General features: G+C 35.0%; 1 protein-coding gene across 2 annotated transcripts in view; it reads right to left on the bottom strand.

The window, feature by feature from the left end:
• The window catches only part of LOC140450304 (irregular chiasm C-roughest protein-like), a 518,835-nt gene that overhangs the window by 205,930 nt on the left and 288,951 nt on the right, over window positions 1–23,954 (bottom strand). For both annotated transcript variants that reach the window (XM_072543856.1, XM_072543858.1), the window contains exon 5: window positions 19,598–19,661. The gene's annotated coding sequence lies outside the window, so the exon portion shown is untranslated. The remainder of the gene's footprint in view (window positions 1–19,597; window positions 19,662–23,954) is intronic.

The following is a 23,954-nucleotide window of genomic DNA, read 5'->3' as shown; positions in this document are numbered from 1 at the left end:
TGCCATGGCCGAACACAGGACCCCGACACTTTCCTTATGTAAAAGTAGTTCTAGTTAAATTAGCTGAAAATTTGAAGAGAGGTAACTTTGGTCATGCTGATCAAAAGTTCTTATTTCCCCATGACCCACAAATCAATTGTTTCTGAGTTACAGAGCTTCAAAGTGTGGTTCTTAGGCCACTTGAATAATATGTATTTGAATAATACTCAGGGTGTTACAAAATAAGCCCAAAAAACTCTATAGGGTGATTTTGGATGTAAAAATAATGATAATTTGCTATATAAATGTATGTTAGCAAATGCTTCGTTTTCCGAAATACAAGGTGTTGAAATTTTTCTTACAAATTGAATTTTTTTATTGTTCCCACATCGATTGAGATATAAAATTTGTGGGTTGCAAGAGATAGTAATTGAGCTTTTTGACAAATAATTAAGAATTTCATATTCATCATTCATCATATATATACCTTTATAACAACAAACTGTGTAACTAGAAGAGGCAGTTCTCGAGTATATTGCGGAATCACCTGAAGCAAGTACTCGAAAAATTGCCAACATATTGAATGTAAGGAACGTCACTGTATTTACCACTCTTATCATCAACTGTATCCGTTTCTTATCTAACGTTTGCAAGCTCTATTACCTAGAGACTTTTTTCCGCGTCTATTAATGGATTTAAGAGATTATCTGACCCTGTTGTTGTAACCAGCTCTTGTGCCTAAGCATTTTGTTTACTGACCAGGCTACTTTTATACGACATTATATATGCAATTTCGATAATAATTACTTGTGAACCGAGGAGAATTACATAGAATAAATCTTTGAAGCTCATTGTCAGCATCAGTTTTCAGTAAATGTATGGCTTGGGGTAATTGGTGATCACTCAATCGGTCCATATTTCCTTCCACAACTAACAGGCGAATCTTATCATACTTTCCTAAAGAAAGAGTTACTTATTTTTTTTAAGAAATTCCTCTACAGCTGACATAACATTTACGGTTCATGCATGATAATGAACCAGCCCATTTTAGCATTAACGTACGTGATCACTTAGACACAGTAAATCCAAATCGTTAGATGGGTCAATCCTGCTCAATCGCCGGATTTAAATCCTCTAGAGTTTTTCCTTATGGGTTTTCTTAAGTTCTTAGTTGATTCCACTCCCATCATATATGTTGATAATCTGAGTAATCAAATTAAAACGGGCTGTGAAAAAATAAGAAGTACACCAGGACTATTTGCATGAATATGACAGACAATGACGCTCGGAGTTGTTCTTAAGGCTAGTTTCTGTTATTGTTCTGGTTTAATGTTATTGTATTAAAAAGTTCTTGATAATATATTGTTACGCTAGCCCTTTCTACGCCCATGATGGAACATATGAGTTCTGATAGCGGTTCGAAAACATATGCGAACTATATAATATATAAAAGCGATTAAAATTTAAATAATTTATTTTAAAAAGTTAGTCGAAAATATAAATTTATATGGTTAAATAAATAAACGTTATAAATTAATTGTGTTTTAGTGTTAGTGTTAGAAAACTGTCAATCAAATAAACATTATAATATTAAAAAAATTAAGTATACGCGTTAAGATGTTTTATTTTTTTGCATAAAAACAGCGCTTCATTCGAAAAAAAGGCAAAATGGATTTTTTGCCACAAATAGAATGAGAAATTCGAAAATAATTTTTAATTTGAAATATTTCAGTGCCTCCCTGCCCAATTCCACTTGCTTTGCATCCTGCAAGATAGCTCTTGTATTCCGGTCCTATAGAATTTTGTATGTCGAATACGGTCTCTTAGAGATAGGCCTACATCCATCAGTTCATTACATACTATCGGCTTTGTATCTTATTGACAATTTTTTTGCCAGAGTTGGGGCTTCTGTATGTTAAGACAGTCAGGACAGCAAGAAGATGTCTCCTTGTCGTATAGTTCTTTCAATTTAAAATGTCTTGGTGTCATCATGGAGTCTAACATTTTCTGTTGTATTTACGTCGCTATTTTTGATTTTATTGTATAATGCATTATATACTAGTACACAGTACAGGGATATTACAATATCTCTGTACTATATACTACATTGTGGTCTGCTTTATAGCATACTAAAGCTTCGGGCGTTTTTGTGTTGGTTGGAAAAATCAAACGTTCTTGTAAAGTATGGGAAGCAAAACCTTAAGTTGTTTTAGGAATTCTTAATAAACTTTTTACATTGAATTGTTTTATTTACGTTTTGATTTGAAACTAGGTCAATGCCGAAACGAGATATTGGTAAAATAATTATGAAGCAGAAAAACGAGAAAGAGAAATATTATTGTTATTATTATGTTATTATTGTAACCAGGCCGCATATTTAAAAGCGTTTTATTTTCAATCGACATAGTACATTCTGACTGTCGTTTTGTGAGTTGCAACCGAGACCTATCTCAATTGTAAGCACTTTAAAGTTTGCAATAAGGTGAAAAAGTACTAGGTGAAAAAGTTATGTCTTTCTTTTTGGGGAAAATGTCTATGTGAACCTAAGTTGGGCTAGAGCAATGGAAGTTCAACGACACACTGTCTTATAATCCGCAAACATTAGGACCACTTCTTTATTATACTCCACAGTTTTTTCTTGAAAGCTCATTCAGACGTGTAAATGTAAACGGTTATTAATATCATTATTCTGACCTCCATATAGCCTGCACTATTGACACGGATCAGAATTTTCACCATATTTTTTAAAATAGTGAGAATTTCTGTGTGTTATTTCTAAATTACGTGGCATGCAAATATCAAATTGCAACAGCTACATAACTAAACGGATAATGTATTCGTACTGCTTATCTTTTTATGTTTAATTTAATGTACTTTCATATTTATAACGATTGGTCACATAATCACGATCATGGTTATCAATATAGCAAAAAACTCATTTACTTCAAAAACACCATTAACAAGAAATGGAGTTTCTGTCCGGATATAAAAACGAACTTATAAAAAAAACCCGGCCATCAACTGCTAATTACCGAAAGCACGTAAGGTCGCTCTATCACAGATGATAATCTGTTTTAGGGATTGATGACAGCTCGAAAAGGACTCAGGATAAAAGGATACCTGTTCTGGCTCGCATGCTTCACCGCTTGTGACGAATTGACGATCTTTGTGCCAACACCCTCTCTAATTACTCCAGACATCGCCAGCGGATATCGCAGCAAGCTGCGAAGGACGCCCACTGCGATTTACTTGTTGCTCTAGATCTTTCAACGTATAACACCAAAAAAATGGGAACAAGTGCGATAAGATCGGAACATTCATGAAAAAGTAAAAGAAAATGTCAAGTGAATTTACAAATTTAACGGAATTTACATGCTGGTCGACAACATGTACAAGTTATAAAGGAATAAATTACAAAAATTATAAATTTTATTAGCTAAAATTAAAAAATAATTCGAACGGACATTAAAATTTTTAGGTATCTTAAGTATTTTAAAGGTTTGCAGTTTGGAATGGAAATTATTTACTTAAGTAAAAACCTAAAGTAAAAAAAGACATAATTAGCTTTCACTGTCGAGGTTTATGTCAAATAAAACCCCTCAATTGGTGGATTAATTTGAGAGTATCCTCTGATTAGTGGGAGCTCACTGAGATAATAGAAACAAACCACTTACGATGCTAGGAAAAGAAACTGCAATATACATTAAATATTTTTTTTTTCGTTACGAAGTATGGCGGGTCAAGGATTTTCCCGTTGGGCACATGAAGTCCTAAGTGTTCGGTTTATCACAGTGGTATTACAAATTATAAGTAACTTATAACATAAATATGTTTCGAAGAGTAGTTGCTGAAATTATTTGGGCTAACGGGATCACAGACATCCAAAGAGGATTCCATTCTTCATCCACTAGATAAAGAATGGAATTAATTGAATCGCTTATTTCCGAAACAACCTAAGTCCCATGCGGACAGTTTGCACGAGATGAAAAGAAAACGTCAAAAAACGAAAATTTATCAAAAACACAAGCATTCTAAATCGTTACTAATAAATGTATACACTAGCTCGAATACTGCCGGGAGCATCAACGCTGTCAACAAAATGATGCAATTTGGAAATTGAGAATGAAATTCGTTGGTCCCTTGTTAACTTCTGTGTACCGGTCGACGCACATGTAGACTTATAATACCTAGGCTACCAGTCTTTAAAATTTATAATACTTTCCCTTTTAATTTCACAAACGGTGAATAGCTTTTGGGCACTTGCGGTAACAATGATCTCCATGTACTTATGGATGTCATAAACTCGGTCAAATTTTCTAAGGTTTTTTTTTAATAATCCCAAAAACACGACCACAGGGAAGAAATGAGTGACCTCGAAGTGGGAAAAATTGTTGAATTTTTGAAATCTGCCTGTATCGGTTAAAGCCAAACACATTCTTGTAACGCAGTGGTTTTGACTTGGGAAGTTGTCAGAAACAGGCGTAGACTTTTAATTCTGTTCCAATATATGTTCAATATAACCTAATAAAAAGCTGCAGACTTCATTCGGGCCTTTTCGTGATTCTGTTTTGTGTTAAATATAAAGAACGTATTTTCGTGACTTAATATTGGTGGGTGACGCAAAAAACATTAACGGTAAGCTGCGACAGATAAGGTATAGTAGGTATACGACTGTCAGATAAAAAGAGGACCGACTGGGTAAGATCCAAAACAAAAGTCGAGGACATAGCAACAAAAATTGCCAAACTTAAATGGAGCTTCGTGGGCCACACTGCTAGACAAAAAGGCCAACGTTGGAATACTACAATACAACATTGGAGACCTTACGAAACTAAACGACCAAGAGGAAGACCACAGATGAGATGGGTTGATGACATTAAAAGAATAGCCGGAACAAATTGGAAATATGTTGTTCAGGATAGAGACCGGTGGAAGGAGTTGGGAGAGGCCTATGTCCAAACATGGACGACAGAAGGCTAAGAAGAAGAAGAAGCGACAGATAAAATAGGTATTGTACAGGAATTGCAGAAAGTTGAAAGTTCTGTATGAAATTGAAGGCGATTGCTTCTACATCATCTCTTTGAATGCATTCCTCAACTTGATCATGTAGAGTAGTGTAAAATATTTTACTTAGTCGGCAGTGTACGACTTTTTCGACAACCGCTACTTTTTTACTGCTTCACTAAGACAAGGGCTTTTAATTTTTAAATTAGGCTCCTCACAGACATTGCATATGTCAATTTGTGGCCTACCAAAAGTAGGTTAAAATTTTCATAAAAAAATTTATTGTAGTAACTGTATTTTACTGTACTCTAAGGATACCTTTAAGGATACCTTTTCCCTTTCCTTTCCCGTTCCCTTTTATATATTTCCCCTTTTATCTGTAGGTATCACACTACATAAAAGTCTTTTAATTTTCTTTAGCCTTTCTCTTCCAATGGCAAAACTTAAAAAAGCACCTTCGCATATCTTTTTTTAATCTGATCAACAACAAAGAACTTGTAACTCATTTTCCTATCTTTACCTCCTTCATTACGTTTTCTTCTTCTAGACACTTCAATTACTTCTATTAATCCTTGTATAATAGATATATATCCTGTTCGTTTTTGTTATCATACCGTAAAAGTTACCAAAAATATTATTCATTCGATCTTGGTTCACTGTTTGAAAACATTTTAGTAGACACCTAAAAAATGTATTTTGCAAACTCAAAAATATTATATTTTTATTGTCTTACTTGCACTGAGGTCCTATTTGCTTTTCTTTCATGGCATTATTTTTGTAGCTAATGTTTGCCCTTAACTCTGGAATTTCTGATAACATTACGCTGATATTCATCCCATTTCCTAATTCCCTTACGAATTTTAAGTAGCAGGCTCTCCATCCTTAGCGTTTTTAGCACTGGTGGCTGGTTGATCGTTGTTCATAATAATAGTAAAATCTAAACGTTTTTCTTCCAATATAAAGACAACATTTTGTAAGTAGCAATAAGAACAAACAATAGGAACATTATGAATTTTATACGTTATGGTAAACGTCGATATCCAAATTGTCCGAGAAAAGATGATCGTTGAATCATAAAAATCTCGGTTACTCATAATTGAAGAATCGATACTGTACTTATAGTCGGCGGCACGTAGTCACAGGTAATAACGTTTTTTTTTATAGAACGGTCGTCGATAAAGACATTTGACAGGTTGCACCCGCGACAGGTGTATTGGTACGTCTTAAGCAGCGTAGATGATTTAATTCTTCTTCTTCTTCAAGTGCCCTGTCCGTTGCGAACGTTGACTATTAACATGGCAATTGTGATCTTGTTTGCAGCGCTTCTGAATAGTTCGACCGATGTGAGCCCGAACCACTTCCTCAGATTTTGGAGCCACGAGTGTCTTCTCCTGCCTGGCCCGCGCTTACTGTCTATTTTTCCCTGGACAATTAATTGCAGTAGACGGTACCTATCGTGTCTCAATATGTGGCCTAGATATTCAAGCTTTCTTTGTTTAATTGTATTCACGATTTCTTTCTACTTTCCGATTCTTTGGATTACCTCTATGTTGGTGACATGTTCGGTCCAGGATATACGAAGAATGCGTCGGTACACCCACATTTCGAATGCTTCTAGTTTTCTCGTGAGCGGCTCGTTCTATTCTCGCCTTAATTTCTGTGGCCTGTTCCCATTTTGCATTTACGTTGGTGCCAAGGTACACATAAGATTCTACATGGTCAATTAGTATATTACTTATCCGTAACTGTCGAGCAGGCTGTTGCTTCCTGCTTATCAGTATCTGTGATTTAATTAAGGTACCGAATTACCGTGGATTCAATCACCACATCAATCATCAAATAAAGGTAGGTACAGATAATACATCAAATCCATCTTCACAATAGACTAGACTGGAATAGAATAGACTGAAGTAAATGGATGGAGGAAACGGCAAACAGAATTGACTCAGTGTTATCGAATTGGGAGACGTCTGTGCGACAAGACAGAAAATTTACTGTAGGAAGCACTGTATGAAGATAGATGGATAATGGTGAATTGAAATTACACTTACCGCCGTTTGATGGTGACAACCGCATGCAACAGGGACCACAACCAAAATGAATTCGATTTTCGATATTTGGGCCAGGTAGGGATAAAAAAGAGTAGGAGTATTTGCTGAAGCGAAAGCTAAGAGTGCAAAGCGAAAATGGTACTTAATTGACAAGTCCGGTGTGGTCTTATTTTCTATACTTTGCCACTTTCTCCTGACAGATAAGATTATTTTATAGAAGACCAACATCTCAGCTTTTCTTAGAAAGTAAGCTGGGTTGTTTGACAATGGAAACGAACTTCTTTGTTGGGAGGAAGAGTTTCTATTGAACTAACGAAAGATGAGTTATTATTAGCAAGGACAACATACTGGAAGCTATTTCGTTGTTGCGAACAGGCGTGACAAATCGTTTGTTACTTAAGGGCTATTCTTAATGGGTCTAGCAAAATATATGGACATAGGTGGCGTGAAAGTAATTTTGTAAGAGGAATAATTGAGGAAATTTTAGAGGGATATTTTAATACGAATGCAATCTTTTATCTACTCTCATCACAAAAAAAATTAAAAAAATGGCCAAGAACAAAGTATAAACAAAAAATAGGGGAAGCATCCATGAGAAAGCTTGAGAATTCCTCTATTTAAAACGGGATACCTTCGGAGCTAAGCACCTACAAAACGTTTTTAGGGGACCTATCACCGAAAACCGTTTCAATGCACGGCGCGTTTTGTTGCGGCTCTTCTCACATGACTTTTGTAATATTCAAAAAGGGTAAGTGCCTCTTTTGTGCCGATAATCATAGTTATGCCAGTTGTTATTCTTATTTACAATCATAATATTAGACTTTTTTGCCGCTTTAATTAATTAACCAGGTAATTTTAGTATTTCCCACATAAACACCTACACAATTCAGTATAAACCTAAGTTGTTAGTTTCTATTGTAAGTTGAGTACAATTAATATAAATATTTAAAACTAGAAAAAGTGGTGCATTACTTTTTTCCAAGAGATTATTTGAAAAAAATATTTGTCTGACCAAAGCACGGCTTATTTTCAACGTAAAATGAGGAAATTTTTTTCCAGTTCAAGAAACTCCTGGCCCGTTGAACGCGATTCTCGACGTCAGTAAATATTTTCATTTCGATAAACACGATTTTAATCATATGCGCCCAATAAAAGTTATTTGAACTTTTCCAGAAGACGCTGGTCTCGTTCTATAAGCAGATTTCTCGTGAGATTTGCACCAGAAGTAATATAAAATATGATTTCGTTATACGCCAGATGCATCAGTCGGAAATGTTACGGATCTATGATAAAATTGATATGTTGACGTAATGAATGAATTGATGAGTATAAATTACAAATATTTAGTATGATCAGCATAACAATTTAGTGACTGCACAAGACTAGGACAATCTACGATATATGGTCTGAAAACAATATGGAAAAAGATAATAGAACTGCAAAAATACTAGTTATTTCAATGTAATTTTTCTTGGCATTTGACAGTTCAATAAGCAATCTGCAATCTGCAGTCTGAACAAAATTGAGAGATAAAGGAAACGGATAATTGTTAGTGGTCGTAGTGGTAGTCGTGGAGTAAAATATAGTTATATTGACAGCTACTGAATGATTATACTATAGTTGTTGTTGAGGTAAAAATTTATAATAGACTGCGTCCCAAACTAGTCCCGAAGCTATATTTATAATCTCACTAAAATGCTACGATTCATCAAATAAGTGTACTGCCCTCTGCATAGAACAAAAACCTTTTGACTTTTAAGAGCTAACAAATATAATTGGAACCGAGCATTTTCCCAATAATATTATACAATAGTTTGCAGGAAGTTGAACAAACTGTAGTTAAGCTAATAATCGATATGTTTCACAATTATACACGGTGAATCTATACAAATTCAGGAAATTAAGATTTCTAATTTAATTAATTTGCGATTGAACATATTGGCCACTCTATAAGAACCAGACGACCAATAGAAAATATCTAAATACAGAAAATATAAAATATTATTAATAGTTTAAAATAATCACAACATTTTATTATATCATAATACTAATTTACTCAGTTTTTCAAATAATTTTCTCACCCGAATAGTGCTACCTATAACTTGAATATTTAGAATTTATGATTCAGTTATACTATCTAATTCAAATCTAAGTTCATTAAGTGAAACTGATCTAAGTGGAACTGCCCCGAAAGTTCTACGTAAATTTGATTGTGATATCGTCGAAACGCTGGATGGGGTTGGATGCAGAAACCTTGATGCCTTTGTTTTTTTGGTTTCTTGGAATTCCGAAGATATCTGACTACCTTCCACATAATGAGTGTCAACATAAGAATGAATATAATAACTAGTACTGTAGTTAAATGAGGAATCCACTGATGGTTGGCAATGATTTTCCACGTGTGTTCGGATATGTCTTGGTCGAACTGTTCTGTCCCAAGTAATATATTTGGCAACTCACCATCCCGAATGTTTGTATTACGTCTGGGAATGTTGATCTGTTTTGTTATTGGCCTCTACAAAAGCTCTTCAATGGGGCTGACGGAAGTCTTTAAGTAACTTCCAATTGCTGTTTCCAATCCATTACTGGATCTGAGTAATGTTATGTTCCGGGTCTGAGCAACGCATTTTGGTGACAGCTTTATAAAACTCGTTTAATTGATTATATGTTCAGATCGAGAACCGTCGTACATTATTGCTAAATTTATAGCGTATGGCGGAACGACTAGCCAGAGGTACGGTGTGCTCATTTTCAACCATTATTAAGTGACTAAACTGAACCTCGTTTGCTACGTCCTTTCGGTTTAACCTTGTTGAGGCTATTGTGCCTCTTCAAGGGTGTTATTTTTGTCGGATGAACGTGAGTCTCACGTTGCCGCTCTCCAAGACAAAGTGGAGGCTGTAAAGTAGGAGTGTCAGACGGATTTCCTACCTTTTAGGCGCCGGTTTCACCAAGCCCGTTACTGATTACAAGTTCCATTGGGAAAAACGATTCTTTTCAGACTGTTGACCAAGACAAAGACAACATTCATTGAAGAAGTCGAAGAAAATCAAGAAATTGCTGAAGAATAAGACGAGATAATCACACCGACATCTCCAAAAGAAATAAGCGACCTGATAAAAACAGTTCACCAAGAAAAGCACCTGGTCCAGAAGAAATTATGAACAGGGCGAAAAGTATATACACATATAACAAATGCGATACTAAGATACAGGCTCTTCCTAAACCGACAGAAGGAAGCCCATGTCATCATGATCCTGAAGTCACGAAAAGACAACACGTTTTAGCAGAATTACAGGCTGGTTAGCTTGCTTCTAGTAGTCAGCACGATTGTAGAAAAAGTCATACTAAGCACAGACTCCAATTAGAAGCAGACAGGCTAGGGCTAATCCCAGAAGCTCAATTTAGATTTAACGCAGAACACTCCAACGAACTACAATTACTCAGACTAACTTAGTACATAACATCTGGATTCAACTACAGACAATAAAGAGGAGTAGCCCTTGCTGGACTGCTTCCCTTTCATGTTTATGTTACAGATTACCCTAAAAAAAATGACAAAAAACCCTAAAAAAATCACCAAAAATATTATATATACTAACAAAAGGCGCAAGACACAAAAAGTATTAACAAAACCCAAAAAAAACAAAAAATACGCAAACGGGCAAGAGGGGCTCACATCCTCGAGCGGGAACTGAAGGCCCGAGAAAGCAAGTACAGATTTATGTTGTCACTATAGCGAGAATACAGCACCTCAGGCTTTTATTGTTTGGGGTAGGATATCCTGTGGTACTCAGAACTTCTTTTCGCATAGTTTTAGGTAGCTATTAATAGAATTCAGAGGAATTCCCTAATATGAGCCAATGCATTGCATTTGTATTTAATTCATCCGGACTTGGATTATTCTTTTCAATTATCATACCTTAGGGGTTTGCAAGCATTTTATGGTCTTACCTGCCACGGAGTGCAGGTAGGCCAGTGATCAGTTTGCAAATATCTCCAGCTTTATTGAACCCTGGTGTTATTACGGTGACTATTTCACTCATCTTAAAATTTTCACATAATCTGACCAATCACAAACCAAAGACAGCTTGTGTTATCGCGAAAACACCAACTGTCTTTCAATTCTGATTGGTCTATCAGCTTCGTGTTTTCAACGACGTAACCATGGATACCGAGCGCAAAGCAAAGCAAAGTTTGACGTTTGCCAAAAAAATTATTGTAGCTGTATACGTCAAAATGAGTCGTTTCGGTGGTAATTCAAACGAAGTTATAAACCAAAACATTGAAGAAAATATACCGAGTAACACAAGAAAATCTAAATCTTATGTATGGAGACAATTTATGATGTTCTGTGTGGATCGCAACTACAAATTAGATGCAGAAAATAACAACGAAAGACTAACTAAATTCCTACCTCTCATTCTACTGAATTTTTGACCTATCACTTTGTTCATGAAATAGTCTAATAAAATACCACTCGTGATTTAATTTAGCTTATAAGTCTGTCTTTTATTTCTAAACTCAACTGAGTTTCTTAAAGAAAACACCACTCGTCCTACGGACTCGTGGTGTTTTCAAGCAACTCAGTTTCGTTTAGAAGTAAATCGACAGACTTATCGCGAAAATTGAATCACTATTATAGTGGTATTACTATTGATAAGTTTGTACTATCTACGAGGGCATTTATGCTAATTGGTGATGAGTTTAGGTGTACGCGAAACTGTGCCGTTGAGATACAAATGTAAGAAATATTTTAAATTCTGTATATCATACAGAAATGTTATAATTTTATATATCAAATGTTATAATTTTAAAAAACGTAACAAAATGTTATATTAATTTTATAATTTGAATTTTGTTATGTTTTTATCATTCTTCAAAAACACAAAATTTAAGAAAGAACGTTTAAGCTCTTTCATTATTTAAAACGTTAAAAAAAGAAAATTAAGATAGTCTTTTCCCGGAGTATGGAACCCTTTCCCATGTAATACCGCCCCCGGTTAACCCCCTAATTCGGATTCAGGGTCGTGCAAAAGTTAATTTCAAACTAAATTGGGAAGGATAGGTATAGCGAAGAAAATTCAAAGCACTCAAGGAATGGAGGGTTTCTAGCTTTGTACAGAAACGAGAACGCATACCAAGGAGGACTAGAGAAATGTAATCCCGATGAATTTGTTTACCTGCATAGAAAATGCCGTTTTCTTCTGGGAATCTGATAAAAGAATTCATGAAAGTAAATAGGACATTACGCGAAAAATGAGTTACAAGACCGATCCCATCGAGTCCAGCTTTGGTTCCGGTAATAAAGTGCTTCTTTTCTGTAAGAAATCGGAATACATTAAATTTTATAGTAGTATCCAGAAAAGTTTAATAATTAGAATGTAAAAAAACAGAAATTAACAAGGATAAAGTTAATTTCCTGTAATCAGCCCTATACCATATATCATAAAAACTTTGACTAAAAAATCTTTTATAAAAAGTATATTTATTTAAAAGAACCCTTACGGGCTAAATCACAGAATATTTTTGGAATATTATTCCATCTTCAGTGCTGCTACTAGGTATACATGTTTGAAGCCGCTAAATATATGGGTAAAAATCCTCTAAATGTGATTTAATTGGTTTTAGATTATGTATATGGTTGCTGATAACTAGGTAGGATGTTAAAAGTGGATTTAATTCATGGCAACATAAGCTCTTAATGTGAGTTATTGATCTGGAAACATAGTCTATAAACGGACTTTAGGTAGAATATTTATTCAGAAAACGTTTTGTGATTTAGCCCGTAAGGGTTCTTTTAAATAAATATACCTTTTATATTTATATAAAAAAAAACTTTGTTCTCTCCTAATCTCATGCACTAATCGTTAAGCCCGATCTTGTTTACTAGCTTTTCCATTTTATTCTGTTTCCTTTTATGATTTTCGCTTCGTTCTAAGTTAAGCAATTTTCTTCTATTGCCTCTTCTGTGTGTGTTAATATCCCTTTTCTTCTATTTCCTAGTAAGACAGAATTTATCTAGCAATAGTTGTTTTTTAGTCCCTTGGTATATGGCCAACCTATCGCCACTTATGTTTCCTAATTATTATTGACCGATTTAGGGTAGTTTGGAAGTGATGTAGTTTTTTTTCTTTGTGCTGTATATAAATTCTCTAGTTTGTCCGAAGTACTCCATTGTACGGCTGTCATTCTGGATTCTATAAGTTTCAGTATCTAGTTTACAACTGCTACAAGCAGTAAACGCAAGTACTACGCCTACCAATTTTCCTCAGTAAGATGAATTGTAAGGAAACTTTGTGAACAAAATTGATGGTACTCTAGGGTATTTGAGATCGCTGAACACCGTATGATACCGACAATGATCCTCGAACTAGGTGGTGCCCTGGGTGGACCTCGTGTCCTGGAGTTTCATGTTAATTTCATTCTTAATCAGTCGACAGTCATTACTCGGGGTTTTTCAAGGTCGCTGAACACGAATATTATAATAACGATGGTCATCGAGCTACCTGGTGCCCAAAAAGTGGATCTCGTCTCCTGGACTTTTATGTTATTTTTATTCGATATCAGTCAAAAGTCACTACACGCAGGCGTTCGAGGTCGCTGAACAAGAATATTATGCCGGCGATGGTTCTCGATTTACCTGGTTTCATGGTGGATCTCGTCTCAATGAGTTTTATTATTTCATTTCGAAATCAGTCAAAAATCAGGGGATTTCTGGGGTTGCTGAACACGAATATTACGACGGCGATGATCTCAAAAGTATCTGGTGTCCAGGGTGGCCCTGGTCTCATCAAGTTTTATGTTAGTTTGTTATTTAAGATTTTTATGAAAGTGTGGTATCAAATAAGAGTTAAAATATTATTTCTTAAATACAAGATATTTATTTTATAAAGTAAAAAAAGATGATTAACAAATAATAGTATCATTCAAATTTATTTCTTTCACATCGTCTGTATGAGATAATTGATTTTCTTCATAGTATTTTATATTCATGCAGTTGGGCCCAGAACAAGTTTTACATGTCAAATTGCAAAGCAAGCCAGTCTTTCTACATTCACATGAGCTGCCGCAGTTTTTTTGCAACTACAAAAAATTAAACTCATAACACTTGGTAGACCAGGAGACTGTACCATCTTCACTGAATGATAGGAATTTTTTGAGGTCACAGTCTGTTGTATCCAAAACTTTTTCTCCCTACAACTAAGTCTAAACTTGTACTAAAAACGCTCTTTCTAAATACTGTGTGAATGCATCTACCGTTGCTAGAATTTTACCAACCAAGACCTTTTCATTTTTGGAAATAGTCATGAGATACATCCTATAACGATACGTTTTAGCCAACTGAATATTTGATGGTCTATATTCATTCGGTATATATATATATCTAAAAATACTAAGGCGCATCTATGGAGCGGTAAATGAAAATGGTGTCTGGAGAAGACGATACAACTTCGAACTCTATAGGATATACCAGGAACCAGATATCGTAAAACACATAAAGATAGGACGTCTGAGGTGGGTAGGCCATGTAATGCGGATGGAGCAAACCGACCCAGCTAGAAAAACGCTCCTTGATAGACCTATTGGTCAAAGAAGAAGAGGAAGACCCAGAACAAGATTCCTAGATAACATCGATGAAGACATGAGAAATATGGAAATACGTGCTTGGCGGAGGAAGGCGATGGATAGGGACGACTGGAGAAAAATTCTTGAGGAGGCTAGGACCCACACAGGGTTGTAAAGCCAAAATGATGATATTCATTCGGTATATTAGGCTTTCTGAAATTGAGTGCGGAACTATACATGGCTAGAAGTATTGGTGAGCTATACTCAAATATTTTCTTAACAGACAGACCAACCAATTTTTTTGAAATTTTGTACTTTCTGGACAAGGTTGTGATTATTTTGGAACGTTTTAAAAAATTTAATTATCTTTTGAAGGAAGCTGGAAGAAACTGTATTGCAACCTGTAAAGGCATGTAAAACTAAAATATGCTCCAAAACAGATGTACCAATCGAATGTACCAATGCTAAATCCCTAACAGAAGGAATTGGACGATAAGTTAGTCATGTCATTGATTTTGGCCTCAGTTCGTGCCACATGCGAAATTACTGTAGCAGTTGCTTCTTGTGGCGATTTCCTCCAAAGAATATCAGCAATTCCAAGATTAACTGCTGCGAATGAAATAAACGCTTGCTTCAAATCATCAACTCTATGGCGCTATGTAAAAAAACTTGAGCTGACGGTAAACATGCGATGTACACTGCTAAACGACTTTCTGAGGAAGAGTTCCCCAAGTAATTGCTAGCTATCGGTAATGGCAATATTTCTGTCGATGAAGTAAACAAATTGATTTGGTTTCCGCCGAATTGCTGTTCAAATTAATACTACCGACATTCTCGGAAGCCAATGGAGTTGTACTTTCATTAATGGCACTCCCAATGTTTGAAACATTCTTCTTATTAGTAATACTCTCTTCAACGTAACCAGTCACCACAGCTGCCGATTTCCATCCTACTTGTCGTAAGATCTGATCTATTATCATGCCACTATTTGCCATAATTGTAGCGGACGTACGTCGAAATACATGTCCCGTGTATTTTTCAGGTTTGTCCAATTTTAGATAACAATTTGCAAGGGACATGATCCAAATATATTAATACCGACTACTTGATTAGTGCACTTCTCATTATTATACTGTAAAGAAACTCAATCTGTACTTACATTTTTGGGGCGCAATAATAAATACTTCTTCACCAAACGCACATAATTAATTGCATAGCTATCAGCAACTGTAAAACGTCGGGCCATCACAGTCTTAGATAGTCGGATAGTAATAAACAATACGCTTCCTTCTTCCTTGATGTCATGTAAGTGTAAATCGCACAATTTATATCTTCTGCAAGAGCCAAAGATACAGCAAATGGCTACCACCTTCAAAAACAAATACGTAATGACCGGAGAATCTGTAAAAACTTCCGCAAATCGTCTTCCTTGAATACATAAGCCTTCTTGGCCACGTCATTCTTGTTAATTGCCTTCAAGAATGCATGCACTTTCACAAATGATTTTAAATCGACCCCTTTGTTTATCCTCAACATACTTTGCAATTTCAAATGGATAGCCCACATAGTAGACGGCTTGTACTGTTCCGACATTTTCTAAATCTAAGCAAGCACAACTCGCTCATCTGTATCTATTACCTTTTGCTCTTCCATTAATTGAACTTGTCGCATTTTTTTTTATAAGCGTCTTCCGATTTTTGCGGTATTAACCGCCATTCTACTTTATTATTTAAGTAATCAATGTTAAAACTCATTTCTAGGCAATATACCACCAGTAATAACAATTAGTCTTATGTGACAGATTACAAAATAATTTTTGTTTTTCTCATTTCCATAACAACGAAAGGTATACTTATGTACATCACAAATTTAACCATTTTACATTATTAGCTCTAATTTCAATTTTATGTAGTAATAATACATGATTTCAAAGTGTACCAATAAAAAAAATAGCGTAAAGTATTCGTAGATAACTGGTCTTTAAACAAATTTTTTTATAAAATTTACAAACCCTATGAACCGTACCACGTGTATTTTCGTCGTTTTGCAAATGATCAGCAATGTTAAACTCATAACTTTTTGGTTTTAATTTTTTATTCTCTTTTGCTGTTTTTCGAGAAAGCGCCCAGAACTGTATAAAAATCGTCCGATTCAACTCTAACAATGAGTAGTTGTGAAGGTCGTCCAAAGGTCTAGTTTTTCGGACAGTGACAAATCCAACTCTTTTGAGTAAAGAAACGAACGCAGCTGATTTGCACCTACTTCAGCCCCAACGTTGTCTCGTCCCGAAATAAAAAATGGCGTCGGAAAAAAGGCTTGTTTTTTACCTAGTCGGTGAATAGACCAAAGTGACAAATCGACTTTTAAATGCCGTAGGGAAAAAAACAGGAACGAAACAAAAATGTGGGAAATAAGAGATAAATCATTCCTCCTTGATAACAACGAAGTTTTTCCGCAGTGACAGGCCCTCGGCTTTGGGACACATTGATATAATTTTTTTCCGTCCCGAGAACAGTAATTTTCTTGAGAATTTAATATCAATCGATTTTATGGACAGCCATATTTCACGACGGGTTGCGATGATTCTTATAAAATTTATTAACCGCTTTCACTTCCACAAATAAGCTTTAAGAGGAGATAATAAGATTTCTACAAGAACGAAAAGAGTAAGTAAAAATAAAAGGAAGAACTTATAATTTTTAAATTATATGTACTATTTTATAGGTAAACAAAAATATTTCATACAATAATAGTGTGTCTAATAAAAATGTTTAATTGGGATATCAATTTGTGCCCGACTCCAATTTTGCTAGTATGTATGCGGTTTCTTAGATACTTGAAAAATAACAATACACGTCAAGTATAATTTTGCATTTCATTATTTTTATTTTATTTATAAACTATTAAAATGCTTTTAAAACACTAAACACTAGAGCAGTCTTAACTTTTTGAACGACTGATGTTCCGGTGTAACCGCCCATTTTTAAGTGAAGTATTTTACATAGGTAACTTAAAAAGCTACTACAACTTTTCTCTCTCTACAGTCTCTGAATCAGCCAATAAAAGTTTGATGAATTCTGAGATCGGTGCCTCTTTGAACAGTTGGAAGTTCATGGTTGTTCCTGGATCTACATAGTCCGTTTTCGTTAATAGGTCCAAATATCTTTCGTAGGACTTTTCTTTCAAAGACTTCCAGCTTTCGTTTTGGGTCTTCTGTCATCACCCATATCTCGCATCCATAACATTCTACTGGTCTGATAATAGCTTTTTAGATCCTGATTTTCGATATCCAGTGTGTGTTTTTTAAGCGGAACACATAGGCTAGTAAAAAGTAAGTTTTTTTCCCTTTACTATTCTTCTTTGCATTTCTGGTTCTTCTGTTTCATCCGTGTTTAATGTAACTCCCAGATATGTGAAACTTTCTATAGTTTCAATATCGTCCTCTAATTCAACTGTGCGTCTGTTTAGAATTGCTCTTGCCTGTGTTAGTTTTTTGCCTTCTGAATATTTATTTCTAGTCCGGTCTCTTGAGCCCTTGTTTTTAATTGTGAATATATGTCTGCCGCCTCTTTTGTTCTACGAGACATGATGCTAATGTCATCGGCATAGGGGGCAATCTGTATCGATTTATTTGTTAGGAGATTACCTCTTCCTATATTCAGCTGTCTTATCACAACTACAACTTATATATAATAAAAAACGATTGATAACGTTTTTTTCGATTTTAATAATCTGTTCTCTACTTATTTACTGATCTCATTTACTGTATGTTCAATCATCAACTATCAACCATCAATGGATTAACTACATCTTCCTTGTGTGTTCGCTCTTCTCTTTCTCCCCATTTCTCTATGATTTAGTATTCGTTTGACAACAACAGCACTTAAAGTTTTAATACATCGGCTGGCATACAAGATGTCATAGTTGTCAATGCATTAATCATTCTACACACCTTGATACCGTTTATAATAGATACATAGATTATCTGCATCATCATCAACTTGTACGCATCTACTGCTGGACATATGTCTCCTTTGGCACTTTCCAACTGTCTCTGTCTTGTGCAGTTTGCATCTAGTTACCTGCTATAACGTTTCAGGTTGTCAGTCCGCCTGATTGGTGGGCATCCTCTGCTCGGTTGTGCTTCCCTCGACTCGACTATATGTTTTGTCTATCGGTTAACTGATAATCTGGCGACGAGTCCTGCCTAATTTCAATTTAGCGACGCAATTTTTTTTAATAGCGCCTGTTGTTTTTGTTCTACTACGTATTTCTTCTTGTGATTTGGTCCATCAGTCCTGTGGCATGCTAAATTTTTCTCTTACTGGCCTGTATTTTGATTTAACTAAGTCTTGGGATTATTCATTTTTATCGCTTTGAGTACGTATGAGTGTTTAAAAAACCCTTGTTCTTAAAAAAACACTCCTTTCAAGTACTAATTATATATAATCCCTCTTAAAATTTTATTGGTTTTTAGTTAAAAGCGTTCTAAAGCATATTACTTTCTTATGGGAACAAATATTTAGAACTAAAGTACACATCCCCTTCCCAAAAATTAATTAACCTGGCCTAATTTATAAAAAGCCGAAATCCCAATTTAGTTGTCAGTTGCCAATTACTATTTGAATGTCTGGATCGTTTCAGGTATACATGAATGATGCAGGAGTAACGTTAGAAAACTGAACAACTGATTATCTCAAGGCTCAGTGCTAGCTCCATTATTATTTAATACGGCAGTCATATCTGAAACAAAATCCAGAAAATTTGCTTATGCTGACGACCTGGCCATTGGCTTTCAAGATAAAAATAAATAATCACCAAACAATTCATGCAGTCATCACAAAAACTTAACAGATAAACTTAAAAATTTTATCTCTTGTTGTTCATGGCAAGATAACACGATATGTACAAAAATTAATAAATTCTAATAAACATAAATAGGTGTTTACTTTTTTTTGTCACTCAATATATATGATAGTAATGAAACTGCTTACCTGATAAAACTATATAACCTTAGTGCATCCTAGGAGTTGGTTTACTGCAGAATAGTTCCATAATCTATAACAAAAAAAATGTTCTGAAACTGTTTTCTTGTGGCATGACTAAGTTAGTTGTATATTATGCAACGAGAATTGAATGATGGTCATTATGATGCGAGTGTGAGAGCGCCAGCGGTGAATGTCATGTAGAATACGAGTATCGTAATGGCAATTAAATGCGAGTAGTATCCACGATTTTTTCTACGATTATTTACGACAAAAAAATATAAAATCCACAAGGAAAATAATTCCTGCAGCTGGCTGTATACTACGTATCACAAAAAGAGGTTAATCTTTGTAAATGGGTATATTTTATAAAAACCTTAAAAAGGGCTACATTAAAAACACGAACGTTTTCGGAAAAAAAATATAATATCAAATTTATTTAATTTGTAACACAAACAGATTAAGTAGTTATATGATTACATTAATCATTGGTTACTACATTTATATTTTGAATATTACAACTATTAAAATGAATTTGATTTTATGTTCAATGGACAAAATAGATTTTAATATTGAGTAATAGGTCCATAAGGTAGATAATTTAAATTTTTTAGACATCTCGTCGAATTAAATGTACAATGTACAAGCAAAGTAAAAGTAAAATGTACAATGTAAGGTGTTTAAATGAACAGTTGAATTGGATAATCTATATATGTAGCATCCTTCGATATTAGAAGTAGTATAACAAATGTAAAATCGTAAAGAATTCGTAACAAACAGGTGACGATATATGATGTAATTCACTTTTATCACACAAGTCAGATCAACAACCGATTTCTGTTTTTACATCACGCGATAGATCGTCCGAACACCATTCAAAATACAAATGCGCAAACCACTTGATGCCGATAGCTGCTAAATAAACTTAGCACATTTCGCCTGGAAATGACATTCGTGCAGTTAAAATAAAGCAATAGATATTTCGGTTTGTCGATTTTGTCGATTCTGTGTATATGTGGCTTTATTGAAACTCGTTGTTTTCCAACTTAAATAGATTTTCGAGATTTATTCTCGCTGCATAATAAATATCGGCATGTCAAACCAACGCATTTTACAATACAAAAAACACTCCGAAATAGCGCTAACAACAAAGAGAAAATTGCGCGTTTTTATTGCCTAACTGAACTGAACGAAGGTTTGTTAGAATCGATAAAAAATATATCACAGGCAATACCTACATTTTGTGGTATAATATTGTAAATACAAAAATATGGATATAAATTTAAAACATTTCAAAACTGAAACATCAATTTTAAGGGTTTTCCAATACGCATAGGTAGAGCACAACGTAAAAATTATGTCATATTCAGGTCGCTTGAGTACCTAAGCAGTATATATGCAGCTTGTATCAGTTATATTAAAATTAGTGTTGGAATGGTACCTTAACACGTTGGACGCCAGCCTCATTTTACGCTTTTGTTACCAGATACCAGATGGGTACAAGTGTCAACAATATTTTTTCGGCCTTATGTTCCGAAGATCATAATTATTTTTGTTTTATAAATATATCTGCTTTTGTTTTTGAGTTATTCCTAATTTTCCTGTGATCTCCATGAGGGTCACACGGTACCACAACTTAAATTTGAATTGATATACCGCGTGACCCTCATGGAGATCACAGATATTTTCAGCTGAAATGAGTAGGGGAAAGTCGGATAAAAAGGCCCCCCAAGGTAAAATGGTCCCCTAAATTATTTCTCATAATTTGAATAAAACCATCGTTTATCTTTCTTTATTATATTTAGTACTACTAGCGCCACCTATGTACGAAGTTGTGAAGATGCGCGAGACGTATTAAGCTAGTTTTAATATAACCTATAAAAATACACGTGATACTGCTAATTTCGTGCTCGCAAAAATTGTGTTTTTAGGCGTTTTAATTAAAGTAAGTAGAATTTTTTTTAATGGAGTTTAAAAAGGTATTTTTTCTGATTATTTCAGATCTGTTACAATTTCTCTAATTATCAGAAGTCACTCACGTAAATTAGTTTTTAAATTTGATCCGATTTTGAGATAAAATGGGCCCTCCATGGTGAGGCAAAATGACCCCGGGACGATTTTACCCTTGCTTAGCCTATAGTAATATTTTTTATAACAATCAAATGTAGTTATATTTTCTTTACAAAAATAATGGTTAGAACTTATATTCGGAAGACGACAAGACAGCAATTGGATCCAAATTCTATGAAATTTGATTTGGAAAATATTTCTAACGGTATGCCTTTTAAAAGAGCTGCTAGGCTTTATAATCTACCCTTGAGTACTTTAAAAAGGGGTGCCAAAAATCAAAATGTATTGGTAAATGAACTAAAAGTAGACTACTTTATTCATAAAGGAGATGTCAGCAAATTATCGTTATTTTTTTTAGGCAACAGGTTATTCAAAAATCCTTGGTCTACAACATTTAATATATAAAGTCTAGTTTAGTATAAACTAACTAGTCTAAATTTGGTATACAACTACAACAGTCTACAACTTAATTATTTCGTTTTTTGTTATGTGTAGCCTAAAAAATAGTTAGAGTGACGATTTTGCCTCACTTTCCACTATTTATGTGCTTTTGATGTCATTATGTTTCTCTTGTTGCAGGGAGTGATTACAGGAAACAATTCGTTAATCTAAATAAAGCTATAAACATTTAAAGTTATCTAATATCTAAAATAATTCCGTAAAATGTCTAGAAAATCTAACAGATCAAAACCGTTGACACAGGAAGAACTCGACAGGTTAATTAAGGAAAGTGATGATAGTCTTGAACCTATAGACGATTCAGATGCAGATCCGGATTTTGACATTCAACCTAATAGTGATAGTAATGACTCTAGTGGAGGAGACACAAGTAACGATGAATATACTGGTTCAAAATCAAAAATAAGAAGACTTGAAGAGCTTGTGCAGGAACCAGGTCCTTCACGAGTTGAACAGTTCGCACAGAAACCAGGTCCTTCGCGACTTGAACAGTTCGCACAGAAACCAGGTCCTTCAAGAGTTGAACAGTTCACACAGAAACCAGCTAATTCCCGAGTTGAACAGCTCGCAGAGGAGCCAGAATTTGCACAAGATGAAGAACTAGCGGCAGAACCAGTTGCTCATGAACAAGAAGCCTTGACTTTCACCTGGGGGCCTGTTGAGAATGACCCACCATACTTTGAATTCACTCCTGCGGAAAATGTTGGATTCAAAAATGATATCTTGTTGGAACTTCAAGGTCGGCACCCAGCTGCATACTTTCTACACTTCATTTCCAACGTCGTTCTGGATATTATTGTAACAGAGACCAATAAATATGCGGAAAAAGTATTGGGATCCAATCCAAATAGTACCTCTAGACTAAATGCATGGAAAAACACAACTGTGAGTGAAATAAAAACACTACTTGGACTTCTGATATGGATGGGACTTTGTAAGTACAGTAAAATCAATTGGTACTGGTCAACAAACAGACTTTTCCAGAATCAAGTTTGCAAGGTCATGTCGAGAAATAGATTCGAAATTTTGATGAGAATGCTACATTTCGCGGATGACAACGACCGGCAGCCCAATGATCGTTTAGATAAAATCTCATCTACTCTCAATATCATAAAAAATTCCTTCCAAAACGCGTATGTTCCTAGGAAACATGTCTGCATTGATGAGAGTAATATACCGTGGAGAAACCGGCTTCATTTTCGCCAGTACATCCCAAATAAACGACATCGCTATGGGATCAAAGTGTTTACACTTTGTGCGGCCGGTGGATACACATACGGTTATAAAGTCTACACTGGGAGAGATCTAGAAAGGACAGGAAACGTATCTGATAGTGTTGTTTTTGATTTGATGGTCCCTTTGCTTGATTCTGAGAGGTATTTGACAACTGATAATTGGTATACCAGTGTCAATCTGGCAGCCAGACTGCTCATGAGAAATACTCATCTTACGGGAACATTGCGGTCTAACCGAAAAGGCAATCCTGCTGCAGTGGTGGGTTCTAGACTAAATAAAGGCGAGATTAAAGCTCAGCAGTCAAACCATGGAGTAACCGTTTGTAAATGGAAAGATAAGAGGGATGTGTTAGTGCTCAGCACATGTCACACAGATTGAATGGTTGAAGTCACGCGACGACACGGAGCTGCAATCATGAAACCAGAAATCGTGGTAAGCTACAATAAATAAAAAGCGTTTATCGATCTCTCTGACCAGATGAATGCCTACTCTCCGTGCTTGAGGAGAACTCTCAAATGGTACAGCCGTCTCATTCTGGATTTCATACTAGGCACAACCATGGTAAATGCATTTGTTATGTACAATGCAAACAATCCAAATA

Source organism: Diabrotica undecimpunctata, chromosome 9 (genome assembly GCF_040954645.1).
Source record: "Diabrotica undecimpunctata isolate CICGRU chromosome 9, icDiaUnde3, whole genome shotgun sequence".
Classification (NCBI taxonomy): Eukaryota; Metazoa; Arthropoda; class Insecta; order Coleoptera; family Chrysomelidae; genus Diabrotica; species Diabrotica undecimpunctata.
Note: the sequence above shows the minus strand (reverse complement) of the source record. Positions and strands in the feature narration are given on the sequence as shown.